This window comes from Copadichromis virginalis, linkage group LG11, assembly GCF_057382275.1.
Source record: "Copadichromis virginalis isolate Kocher_CV1m ecotype Utaka linkage group LG11, C_Virginalis_male_GT1.1, whole genome shotgun sequence".
NCBI lineage: Eukaryota > Metazoa > Chordata > Actinopteri > Cichliformes > Cichlidae > Copadichromis > Copadichromis virginalis.
Genome location: NC_140628.1, coordinates 4,233,056 through 4,245,888, shown reverse-complemented (window position 1 = coordinate 4,245,888; position 12,833 = coordinate 4,233,056). Strand labels below are relative to the sequence as shown.

Below are 12,833 nucleotides of genomic sequence, written 5' to 3'. Positions count from 1 at the left end.
AGATATCCAAATTTATGATATCTGTATCGGTATCGGACATAAAAAAAAGTGGTATCGTGCCATCTCTAATTACGATATTTCTCTCAACTACATATTTTAAAGTGCCTAAACCTAACCAAGGTTAAGTTGAGTTTATTATTTTATGGAAACTTTCCATTTAAACATTTATTGATTGTGACAGCCACCAATTTTTACTCCTACAAATATAACCGCCGAGCCAGCCCCAGAGTTAACTCAAACAGACGCTATAGCAACGGTTCACGTGTTCAGCTTCATCCTCAAACTTTGTAACAATTCAGCCTGTTTCCTCTCTGCTTTTCATTTCTGTACTTCAGAGTTGAAACATCTGTCAATGGACTTTGCATCCATAGAGGGTTTTAACCATGTTAAATAGGCACATTTTCAGAAACTAGAAGATCCCACATTTCAAAATACCATATTTTCCACACTATAAGGCGCACGTGAAATCCTTTAATTTTCTCAAAAATCGACAGGCAGGATGCTGTAAACGGGCCAAACTTCAGTCAGGAGAACAACTGAGATAATCCATCCACAATACGAGGTCATTAATATACTGCAACAACAACTTAATGCGCCTTATAATCCGGTGCGCCTTATGGTCCGAAAAATACGGTAAACAATATATTTTGGCAATACATTTTTTTATTAAAAGCTTTTTTCCTTTGGGTGGTCCAAACAAGCAAATGTTCTGCTTTAATAAACAAATGCTGGTCATTCATTCATCCCAACCACAGACATAGTGAGAGAGTAAGGACTCTTTGATTGAGAAGAAATAAAGCCAATAAAAAGTTTTCAATTGATAAATTGTAAAAATCAGATTTGATAACGTCTCAGGGTTTGCTTATAGAAATGATTAACGAAGCACCAATAAACAAAAGGTGTTTTGTTCTTGTCAACTTGTGAAAAAGTCGTCGGCTTGGGTTAGAACTCCATGGTGCGCATGAATGTGCACAAGGAAATAAAAACAGTTTCATTTTTTCTGTGTAAAAGTACAAATCTTGGCCTTATGATGACTCCAAGCAATGGAGCAATTTGGTTAAATGATTGCTCCATTGCTCTGTGTTCCCCGTGCTGTTAATTGTGTCTGCAATTCAGAGAATCAGACCTTATTAAATATTAATTTGTCTAAATCTGAATGTGTAAAGTCTTCAGCTCTACATAAATATTTTATGATGTTTTTCTTTTTATCAGACTTTGTAAATGTCTTCATCAGCGGTTTTGATGGCATCTACAATAAGCAGACGTAATACTGGCCTCTGTGCTCAACCTGCTACACAGGACTTTGAACTTAGCTGCTGCTGCTCACTGAACGCTTTTTCCTGCTGCGTTGTCCTTCCTACAGACAGAAATGTAATAAGTACCTTCACTGTCAAAAGAAAATCTCAAAATGGGCTAGATCTTTTAAATAATTTACCCTGAAATGACCGTGTGACCTCAGAGAGACTCGCTCTCACAGACACTGCAGCTAAAACTACAACAGCAGCTAACGGGCCAGTTTAAGGTTATATCTTGTGGAAAGGAGGAACATTGCCTGAAGCAGATACTTTCTACTACTTTCTACTTTCTATGCTTTGACAGCATGCACAGAGAATTATAGGGCTCTCAGTCCATGATTCAGACTCTACATACCGAGTATGATTTCACCAGACATCTCACACCAGCCCTGTAGGTTTTTCTTCATGTGATTGTTGTGCTGCCGTTATAAGACCGAGGTGTCAGATTGTATGAGAATTTAATCTCTAGATGCAGCAAATGGCTGGTGATACTGACAAAGATAAAGCAGGGTGGAAAACAGGCTTTAAAAGTAATACAAATCCCTTTTATTCCACTATCATTTTCAAGACAGATTTATCTTAAGAGAGATTAGACTAGCCGTGGTTTGTTGATGTCTTCATAGTGAGTCTTGGTTGGGTTGGGGTTTAAGCCTCGTCGTATAAATAGCCTGTCAAAGAGATCAAACTGTGCACTGCCTCTACAATGTTCAGACTTTAATGTTTTAACTGGTCGTAGATTGGCACCGGATTCTCCTCGAGAATATTTTATGGTGAGTAGGCAGGAGATACAACTTCAGGATTTTAACATGCAAACTAATGGGAGCTGAAGAATTGAAAACGTGGTTTGGTCAGTGCACCCAGCTATAATACTCAGTAACACTTTGGTCTGCAGCCAGTAATCTCAGCAGCATTGATTAGGTGTGTGGAAAAAAAAGGAGAGAGGCTGCTTCTTCAGTTTAGTTTTTGGGTTTTACATTCCTTGCAACTTGAAAAGATTCTTTTAGGTCTTGGATTTGACTTTGCAAAACCTTCAGATACCCTATAGACGGATGATTGATTGATATAGGCTAATTAGAGAAGAGAAGGAGAATTGCAGGATAAGTCAGGCGGGAATAGATAAATGTTGTTCGGGAACAGCATTGATTAGCTCTTCCCCAACGACTCAATGAACACTGATGGCTGTGGAGATGCCATGAGATCAGAGGATGTTAGCCCGTCATTGTGTCCTCTTTCTATTGTTCAGTGACACTGAGTACACTGAAGGCTTGTAGCTGCACTGTATTCAGGATTGAGTGCAGTGCAATTCACCAGTACCATGCAGACATACTGCATGGTATTTCTTCCCCAGTTTGTACTGTCTTCAGGCAGCTGAATAAGTTTGTTGTGGTGCTTTGCTATGTGAACGCAGCATTGTTAGCATATGATTTCTTGTTGGTTAATTTGCACTGTCATGCGCACTAAATCTGACATATTTCCGAGCAACAGGTCATGTGACCAGCTATTCACCTTTTCCTGAGCCAGACATTTGCATTTTGTTGTTAATCGCCTTTTTAGGTAGTGTCACTTGTCCAGGCAAGTCCAGGAAACCTTAAACTGCACAGTTTAGGGGCCAGCTGGGATTGGCACATCCAGCCACTTGATCAGCAACGGATTTAGGGAGCGCTTGATTTGCTTTTTGCACTTTTAAATAGTGTATCGTGCAGTGAAATATTGGTCAGTCGTGCTCATTTAATAACGGGAATCCAAAAATCCAAAAGATTAAAGTTAAATGAATTGTGCAGCCTTAAAATGATCTGTATGCTGGATATTTGTGATCCATGATGCCATGCTCATCACATGTATTCAGGAACATGTTCTGGATGGTATGGTGATTGTATCCACTGAGCACAGAGCTTTGGTTTCTGTCTTTTTACAGTTTTTCTTTATATGATATGTAGGGCAACACACACACACACACACACACACACACACACACAAAGATTTTTTTCTTCCAAACACCCCAGAAGAGCTACTGAAGCTGTTGTGGGAATGATGATGATTTTAATAGTCTTTTGGCATAAGTCTGGCAAGCGCTCAACTGGCTCAACAAATCTAACGGCCCTCAGATGAAAACTTGCAATTAAGCCAAGTTTCCAAGCTGCTTTTCTCTCCTCCCAGTTGCCATTTAAAGGCACACAATCAGACACAGTTTATAGCAGAGGGAACTAGACGAATATTCATGTAATTACTATAACATAAACAGAGCGCACTCTATATCAGAGCCTTGCTTTGTAAAACTTCTAAAAGTGACAGTGTAAGTAGTTATGCATTTTTAAATTGCAATGATCTGAAAATACAGACAAACACTGGGATTGATCTTAATATGATATCCTGTCCTGAATCGTCCCGTACTTGTGCTCCATTAGGCTCCTGGAAGCTTCCTGTGATGCACTGAGTGTGTCTTCTTCACTCACCTCTGTCCACACTCTCTGTATTTAATCATTAGCTATTATTAATCTCTTCCACAGCGTGTCTTTGTCCTGTCTTTCTCCCCTCACCCCCAACCTTTTGAGGCACATGGCTGCCCCTCCATGTTTAAAGAGAGTTTTTCCTTCCCACTGTCACCAAGTGCATGTCTGATTGTTTTCTCTGTACTTTGCAGGGTCTTTACCTCACAGTATAAAGCACACTGAGGTGACCAAAAGTTTTTCTTTATTTTCTTTCTTTAAATATGGTTTTATGGTAGGGTTCACATTAGGGTTACCAGCTCTGATGAATAAATGCTCAGAGGGTTAAATGAGGTAAATTCCACATATTTCCTGCAGTGCCAACAACAAGGCTGCTACGTGGTTCAGAGTGAAATGCATTGATGCTGTATTTTGGTGCAACCCTTCATGTTCCCTGCACAGTCGATTGTAGTAACTTTGTTTCCACACACAAAGACACTTCCTCAGACTTCCCTGTGCTCTTGAAAACCTGTACGTGGGTGGAGGTGAGCTGGCATCAACTAACTGGATTATGCTGTGTTGCTGACATGGTTGTATAAGGGAAACCAAGCTATGCCTGCACTATAATGTCTGCTCGAGTAACACACACTATAGATCCTGGAGCCTACTTGGATGCGGGCCTGAAACCTAAGCCCCTACCTTTCATTAAACCTGCATTGTATGGAGGCTGGTTTACACCCTGGTGAAAATACCTTTCCTGAGTGTGCAGCGTCTCCCAGATCAAACACACAGAGCTAAACGGTGTCGTTTGTTCTCTGCATTTGGACCAAAATAAAAAGTTTCTACCTCTCTGCACCCTGCATTTCCCCTGCCATAAATAGCCATCTGGATTTCTTTACTTCAGCTTTCACTACTTCTCAAATCCACCTCCTCTTATAACAATGTCTGGCAGCACTCATTTCCCCACCGTTTCCTTTCAGGTGTAACTTTTCTTTATGTTCACAGGGTCACCACAGATTGATTCTGGGGAACGTTTGTTTTCACTGGCTAATGCTCTTTGTAAGATTCAAATTTATTTTACCTGAAAAAACATAATCACATCACCCACCAAGAACAATCTGAGTACACTTCTTTAAAATTAAGTTCTTAAGCTTTTGAAAATTCTTAATTTACATGGTCTTGAATGGGTTTGACTTGCTTTAGCAGGTAGTTTCAGTTGTGCGTATGAAGCTAAAGCAGAATAAAACTCCTTCAGGGGACTGTTGTTGTCAGTTGGAGCTATACAAATAAAACCAAACTAAATAGCGACAGTAGATTATCCCGGAGGAGTCTCTTCACTGTGTAGCCTTTTTCAGCCTTTAAAACACTTAGTAATGCCAGTCAGTCAGTCCGAATGAATCAGTTTCAACAAAAAAACGTCTTTTGATATGTCGTGTGATCTGTTTCACATCAGATCTGTAGCGCTCTTTCTCGGCATAAACCCACACTTCTCCTCACCTCTCTTTTTAACCTGGCTTCATGGTGACATCATCAGCTTCATCCCTCCATAGTTACTACAGCTGCACATCACCCTTGTTCTTGAAAATCAGTACGTCTTCATTCCTCAGGCATCCCCTCCTCATTACTAGTCCTTTGCGCCTCGTGATTCACTAAGTGTCCTCCATTGGTCCTTCCATCTTCTCAGCACGCTCTCTTCACTCATTGGTACAACATAATCATCATTTTGTAAATTAGGGGCTGTTGTGACACCGTGAACCTTGTGGATTGACTAGTTGCTACCTAGTGACGTTCTCTCTTGTTTCTCAGGCAGATCTGCTCCTCGCTCGTTGCTTCCAGATTTGATTATGACAGCCTGAAAGCTCAGCTGGAGGCTTCACTCACCACCTGGTGGTTTCACCATCTTTTACGTGCTTTACAATCTTTGCAAGAATAACTTAAATGTGCAAATGAAGCCATGGTTGACTTGACTCGCCATGTCATGAAAGCTTAAAATGAATGGAAGCATGGAAGTACCGACAAAACTGAGGTGATTAAGCGCTCACTTATCAAACATCTTAATGATGAATTTCTTTTTATATGTATGACAACAAGTTTAGTTTAAGGAGTTTAACAGCTGTGTTAAATTATGGAGCTTTTCATTGGTGGAGCAGTGCTATCCAAGCCCCATGGAGGGGCTCTGATTATGGCCTGCAAAGTCTAGATTAATGGAGTGTGATGGTGATATTTGTGTTGAGGCTGAGCATTAGGTTGCTGATTTAGGCTTGCATTAACAGGGAAGCCCCTAGAGTAAATGTCAGGCAGCAGCCCCACATGCCTCCTAACTTTACCACTGATTCTACTTTAAAACATCTTCTGCTCCTCTCCTTTTATCCGCTCTGTCTCAATTGCTCTCCCACGCCAACGATTCACTTGACAAATGTTCTTAGCAGCCTTTTCTTCTTTGCTTTGCTTTGCTCGTCTCATTCTAACGCGCTCCTTTTCCTATCTGTGTCCTCCAGCGTCCTCTCAGTGTTTCCATCACCTTACATAAACCCCAGTAAGGGGGAAGTGAGCCAAGCCTTAGACAAGAAAAACATACCCCCAAACAAGGATTTATGGAACGGGAACCTGGCGATCCCGAGCGAGTGGGTGTGTTTGTGAGTTGGTGAATAAAGGCATTACTACTCAGAGCGTTCTCTGACCCTTAGTATGCGTTATTCTTCATCGCAGCTCCACACAGAACACAGCACATGTTGATTTAGCCTGAGCTGCACTTTAAGTGAGATCGCAACTCGCTATGCTTAAAATGGGTCATAGTGTCACTCCAACTCCTGATTGAAGGGAAAGGTTTCCGGAGACTGTTCCAGTTTGCCAGCAGTAAAAGTCAGTGGAAAGCACTCAACTTTTATTGAGGATTCTGTGCAGGAAATACACGTTACTGCTACTTTCAAAATGTTTTACCAAGATATTTCTATTAGCTAGAACCGAAGAGGAAGATCCTATCTAAAAGTAAGGACATTTTGACCTTTAAACAATATCCTTGACTGATCGTTCAGTTATGGAAACTGAATGTTTAATTCAGACACATCGTTTTAGCCAAATCTTTACAGAAGGTCTGGTCAGCAGTCTTCCAAACTCCCTCTAGGAGCAGAGAACATGTTTGGAATGACATTTCAAATAACCTTAGCACAGAGTTCTTTTAGAACACGAGCCCCGTTTGCCTCAGGGCTGCTCAGGAGGTCGGTCCAAACACGGTTTCAGAATGTTGCGAAGCTTGTATGATGATTGAAACGTCCGTGGAGTGAAGGGGCTGCTGATGCTGACGTCATTGCAGATGAGCTCCTTTTAAAATCCAGACCTCAAAGCAGCCAGGAATGTGTGCGTGATAACTTGCACCTGCGCTAGAAAAGCCAAGTCTCAGTGGCCTGAGAATGCGTGTATGTGAACACTAGCAGGAGTGAGTTTGTATGTTTAGTGTTTGCACGACAAGTGTAGAGAACGTGTCGTGTGCAGAATGAGCTGGCTTTTGTGACTCCAGTTATTAACTGCTGATCCTGGACTACGTGAACAGAAAAGCGTGTGCTGCCAGGACCTGGGGTAATAGGAAACATATGAATGTGCAGGCTGTCTCTGGTACAGAATGTGTGTGTGTCTGGGATTGTGTCTATGCATGCTTTAAAGACTCATACTCAGTGACTCTGGCCCAGACAACTGAGGCAAGAAAAACAAAGAGAAAAGTGTTTGTGTTAGAAAAGAGGGAGCTGGCAAGTCTGCAAGCTGCAGAGCTGAGAGTTCATTTTCCCATTTCCTACCAACTGGATCTAAAACTCTTTTATTTCAGAGCCACATTATTGAGTAGCTGTGCACAGACAGAAACACATAGCACTCCCACGGTTTGTTAAACTCCAAATACACACAAGACAGAGTTTGATTTTTATTCCCCATCCACTTCGGTTGGAGCAACGAAAAACGGTCAAATGTGATTAACCGTGAGTTTTTGTACAGATCCCGACATGTGTAATCCAAAAACAATACTGCCTACAGCCTTAAAAAAGCAAGTCAAAATCTGCCATGTAGCCCATGTTAGTTTCTGTGTTGTCAGACACGGTGCATTTGGGACTGTAAGCCATGAGCATGAAGCTAAAATAACTTTCCCAGCTAAAAGCAGCAGAGTGCAGGTCGCCAGGCAGAGCCTCTGCAGAATCTCTTGCTTGTATGGAGAGGCCCCAACACACCATCTCACCACAAATCCTACTTTATTCAATCAAATCGAGAATTTTTACCAGTTTTTCTCATTTGTTTGCATTTCTCCATTTGGAGGCCTTGGTTATGCTTTCATACCCCAAAACTCAGTTATTTAGACATTTACAAATACACGACATAGAGTTCTGCTGTTCATGGACTCTGTTCCCATCTTGGATTGTGAGGAGGGCCTTCCAGCTGAAACTTTCCGACTCGGAATTTGGAATTTCTGGCTTCCCACTTCAGATGGAACACCAGCTAGTAGCTAGCTTTATTCCTGTGCCTAAAGTTGTCTTCTTCCACATTTGCTTTGCCTTCACATTGTTAAGTATGGATACATAAAATACTCAGGTATACTGTCAAAAATTGAGTATAGAAGGATGGAAATGGAAAATGATACTTCAACAGGGTATATTTCTGCTCACATTCTGCAACTTCTGTCGGTGCTGTGCTACTGGAAACTGAATCTCCCGGAGGAACCCACCCGAGGGATAAATAAAGTTTCATCTAATCTCATCTCTAATCTAACTAGAAAAATTTGCATTTCCTGCGAAAATGCTGTGTGGATGCCTTAACGCTGAAGATGTCTGCTGCGAAAAAGCGGTTGCCCTGAGCAGGATTCGAACCTGGCCTTTCTGGTCTTAAGGTGGCTACCCATCTCACTGCGCCAAACTCATTCTCACAAAGAAGAGGTGGAGAGACTGACAATTCTGGTGAAATGAGCAGAAGCTGCAGAGAATTGTGCTGATAAGAGGTGAAAAGGCTGAAAATTTTGCAGAAAAGAGGTGAATGAGCAGAATTCTGCTAAAAAGAGTTTTTTGCTGAAAACAGCTGAAAAAGCTGGGGTTTGTGCTGAAAAGTGGTGAAAAAGCTGAAATTTGTGTTGAAAAGAGTTAAGAAAGTGTAACTGTTGACTGAAAGAAATGTTGCCATAAGCGGGATTTGAACCCGGGCCTCCCAGTTTGAGATCGGATGCTCATCTCACTGAGCTAAAACACAGGTCAATCCGGCAAGGAAAATCAGTGAGGCCACTGATGATATGGCAGAAATGGGCAAAAAATATTGCAAAAAAAATTCAATATCTCAAAAAGTATAGAAGTTATGAGCACCAAAAGATATAGCCAGAAAGAGCAGAATTTTTTAAAGTTTGAATGGCGAAAATCAGATAAAAACCGAGGGAGTAGTTAAGGTTTATTGTGTGGATGCCCTTGAGGGCATCCACACAATAAATGATGACGCGTAAGCTAACCAACTAGCTGTTAGCTAGCTTGTTACCACAACAGCTCCTGTGGACAGCTCACCGTGCTAAATTTGAGATGCTATGCTGCCAAAATGTATGCACTACACTACCAGGTATATACATGCATGTACATGTTTTGCACATGAAAGGGTACGAGCACATATACTGAGACATGTGTTTAAGCAGTTAGTGTGTACTGGGACACGATCTGCATCAGCTGTGTGTTCTGCTGATAGATAAAGTGAATTACAGGCTACAAAGAAAAAAGTGAAGTGAAACCATAAGGTGTCATATAGAGCAGTGTAGTTTGGAGTCTTTGTGCGTTCTGTTGTGTAATTTGTTCATGTACTATGTTGTGGATATATTTACACACTCAGGATTGAGACACTAAAAGAAATGAGTGGCTGTGCAGTGTGTAGCAAGCAGGGAGGGATTCCAGGCACAGCTGACACAATGATTTCATTATTTGGAACTTTGTGGCCACTTGTGGTTATAACCCCTCAACACTCAGGCAGACTCAAACTGTTACCGTTGCATTTTGAACGGCAGTAGCCCGTTTGAGTCTAATTATACATCATTCAAAAGCACAAACCCTCAGTTCCAACTGAGTAAACCATTCAAAGATAGCACCAAGGCCATAGGAGTATATACTGAGTAAAGAGGAGTTTTCTACCTTTTTCTCTCTGTTGTTTGTGAAGAGGATTTCTTGTATTTTGTCTACAGGGGCACTAAAACTTTGTGATGACAGCCTGTAGGATAAAGCATCCATGGGACACAAACGTTTAGAAAATAACGTTTAAAAAAATCTCAGTGGTGTTGTAAAAGTGAAAAACTTTTCCTATAAATTTCTCATAAATATATAAAAAGTTCCAGTGGTGGATGCTAAAATTAAACTTGAGCCAAAATCTCAGGCTCACGGAGCTCTGAATACTGTTTTACTCTTGGATCTGTATGATGTCATAAAGAGTAGATATCCTCACACAGCACTGAGCACAGACACAAACCGAGTGTTTGTGAGGGGCACTGACAGAGTAGGAAGCAGCGTTAAAGGAAGAGGAGCAGCTGGGTGAGCTGTGGGGCCGGATCAGTGCCTGGTGTAAGATAAATAACTGTGAATCATTCACATCTGCTCTGGTAGAGTCCAAGTATGAATAATAATATGTAGTTAGACGTAAGCAGAATCGGCCCACTTTAATAAATGTTGTGAAAATAAAATGCTGAAGTTGCGATCGTGAGAAAAATGTTGCAACTGTTACCATTTAGCTCAGGTCGGGTCTACAGTAAAATGTCAAAACAAATCTGGATCATGGTGTTTGTGTATTTTCACACAATACAAGAAAATCCAGACTGGATTACTAAATAAACTAAAGCAAACGGGCTCCCTACCTCGTTAGATAAATCTCAGTAGCCTCTGTATTAAACAGTGTCTGCTAAGAAAACAGCTTCGTCTTGATTAATGAAGGTAGTCAAAGCTGCCAACAAGCTGAGGAAATTCTGCCTGTGTGTGTGTGTGTGTGTGTGTGTGTGTGTGTGTGTGTGTGTGTGTGTGTGTGTGCGCGCGTGTGTGTGTGTGTGTGTGTGTCAGTACGTGTGGAAACAGTCGTCTGAGTGTCCAGCTATTAAGTGGAACGTTTACCTCGTCCTCCTCCCTGCTTCTGTTAATTGTCAGTGAGACAGTGGAGAGTTTGTCGTAGATGTGGCAGCTCATCGCAGGCCTGGCCACAACACTGCATTCCTCTCAAAATTACTGTCAACGTTTAAGTCAAGTTCCAGAAAAGAGGAAAGAGTGAATAAAAAGAATGTGGAAAATATCTTATGTAAGTTTGAATCAATCCAAAGCTTCATCTCACACACGTGTACTCACTCACATATCCAACACTTCACAGTGCAGAGCCTCACTCGTTTGTGCATGCATGCAAATGTATGCACACACACACACACACACACACACACACACACACACACACACACCATAAAGCAGCTTATTAAACCATCAGCACTCTCCCAGCTCAGGGTGTTCATTGAATGGCATTTAAAGGGCAGTGTGACTCAGTTCATTAAACTAGATCAGACACGGAGCGACCTCTCTGCCGGGAGAGGGGTCAGAGGTTGTGACCCCTTGTTTTGGGGGCTTGGATGGATGTGGGGGTGGAGCAGAATGGGGCCTGCGAACCTGATTTAGCTAGTTTTAGAAACATTTGTGAAGCCACGCAACAGACGTAGCCAAAGCTGGAATTAGTTTCTGTTTCGCTTCATCGTGAAATGATAACCAAACACAGAGTTATTAATATTTCCACAAAGACTTCTCACTGATGCTAACAGCTTTTACATTGATGAGAAATCAGAGAGGAAAGCTGTGTGTTTATGAGATGAGTGGCTGGTTGGAAACTTGGGGAATGATTTATAAACCATGGCAGGAGCAGGAGGGCAAGGAGGAAAAATGGAGGCATAGAAAGAGTTGGATTAAGAGAAAGGGGAGCAGCAAAAAGTGAGCAGGGAGGGTAAAAACCCACGGCTTTCCAGCTTATGCAGCAGAGTTGCAGTCAGGCCTGTTGCTGTGCCAAACTTGGTGACGTGTTTCTACAGTTGCGTTTAATTTTAGCTCATGGGATACGACAATGCTCATTTCTACCAGCAAGCCTCCAGAGTTTTATTTTCTCACGGTCATGTGCGTCGTTATCGCTGCGAACAGACGTCTTTCAGTGTGCAGAATATGTAGGCAATAATACTTATCTGTTTTCTGGACATCTTCAGGCCCCCAAACCTTTCCCAGTATCATCAGAAGCTAACTCATAACTGGTTTTCCAGATATACTAAATATATATCACGTATACACATAGCTAGATATACAAGTGTCCCCTGTGTTGAACCCTAAGGTCACATTTAGAGACCTTAGGGTTCACTTTGTGTTCTGCACAGTGAGTCTTCCACAAATCCAGGCTTCATCAGAAAGATCAGAACAAAAAAGACTGCCGTACTACAAATCAAATTTGTTGGAACGCAGTGTTTTCAAGTGTGAATGTGACTTTTTTTAAAAAATTTAAATAATTATTATCACAATTTATAAAAATTCAGCTACTGAATGGAATAGCATGGGGTGCACTGATATTTATATGTAGCTTGTCTAGTGTTAGCGCCCACTCAGAGAACATTTGGTAAATGGCCTGTATTTGTATAGCGCTTTTACTAGTCCCCCCCTAGGGACCCCAAAGCGCTTTACACACCCAGTCATCCACCCATTCACACACCGGTGGAGGCAGCTACAGTTGTAGCCACAGCTGCCGTGGGGCAGACTGACAGAAGCGCCATCGGCCCCTCACCAGTAGGCGGTAGGTGAAGTGTCTTGCCCAAGGACACAACGACCGAGACTGTCCGAGCCGGGGCTCAAACCGGCAACCTTCCGATTATAAGGCGAACTCCCAACTCTTGAGCCACGATCGCTCCATTTCATGGAAACAAGGGATTTTGTTACCACACAGGTAGGGTTTAGACAGCACCGTACTGATGGACCAGGACAACCCACAAGTAGGTGACATATGTTTGTTATTCATGACAGGATCTTGGTTACAGTGGACCAAGATCCTGATAAGAGAAAAAGCCCAGGTGTATAGAGGGCCAAATCCAGGTGGGAACATCTGTCATGAAGGCTTG

General features: G+C 41.9%; 1 protein-coding gene across 3 annotated transcripts in view; it reads left to right on the top strand.

Moving 5' to 3' along the window:
• Positions 1 to 12,833, top strand: part of cdk14 (cyclin dependent kinase 14) — a 240,744-nt gene that overhangs the window by 219,944 nt on the left and 7,967 nt on the right. The gene's annotated exons all lie outside the window — the stretch shown is intronic.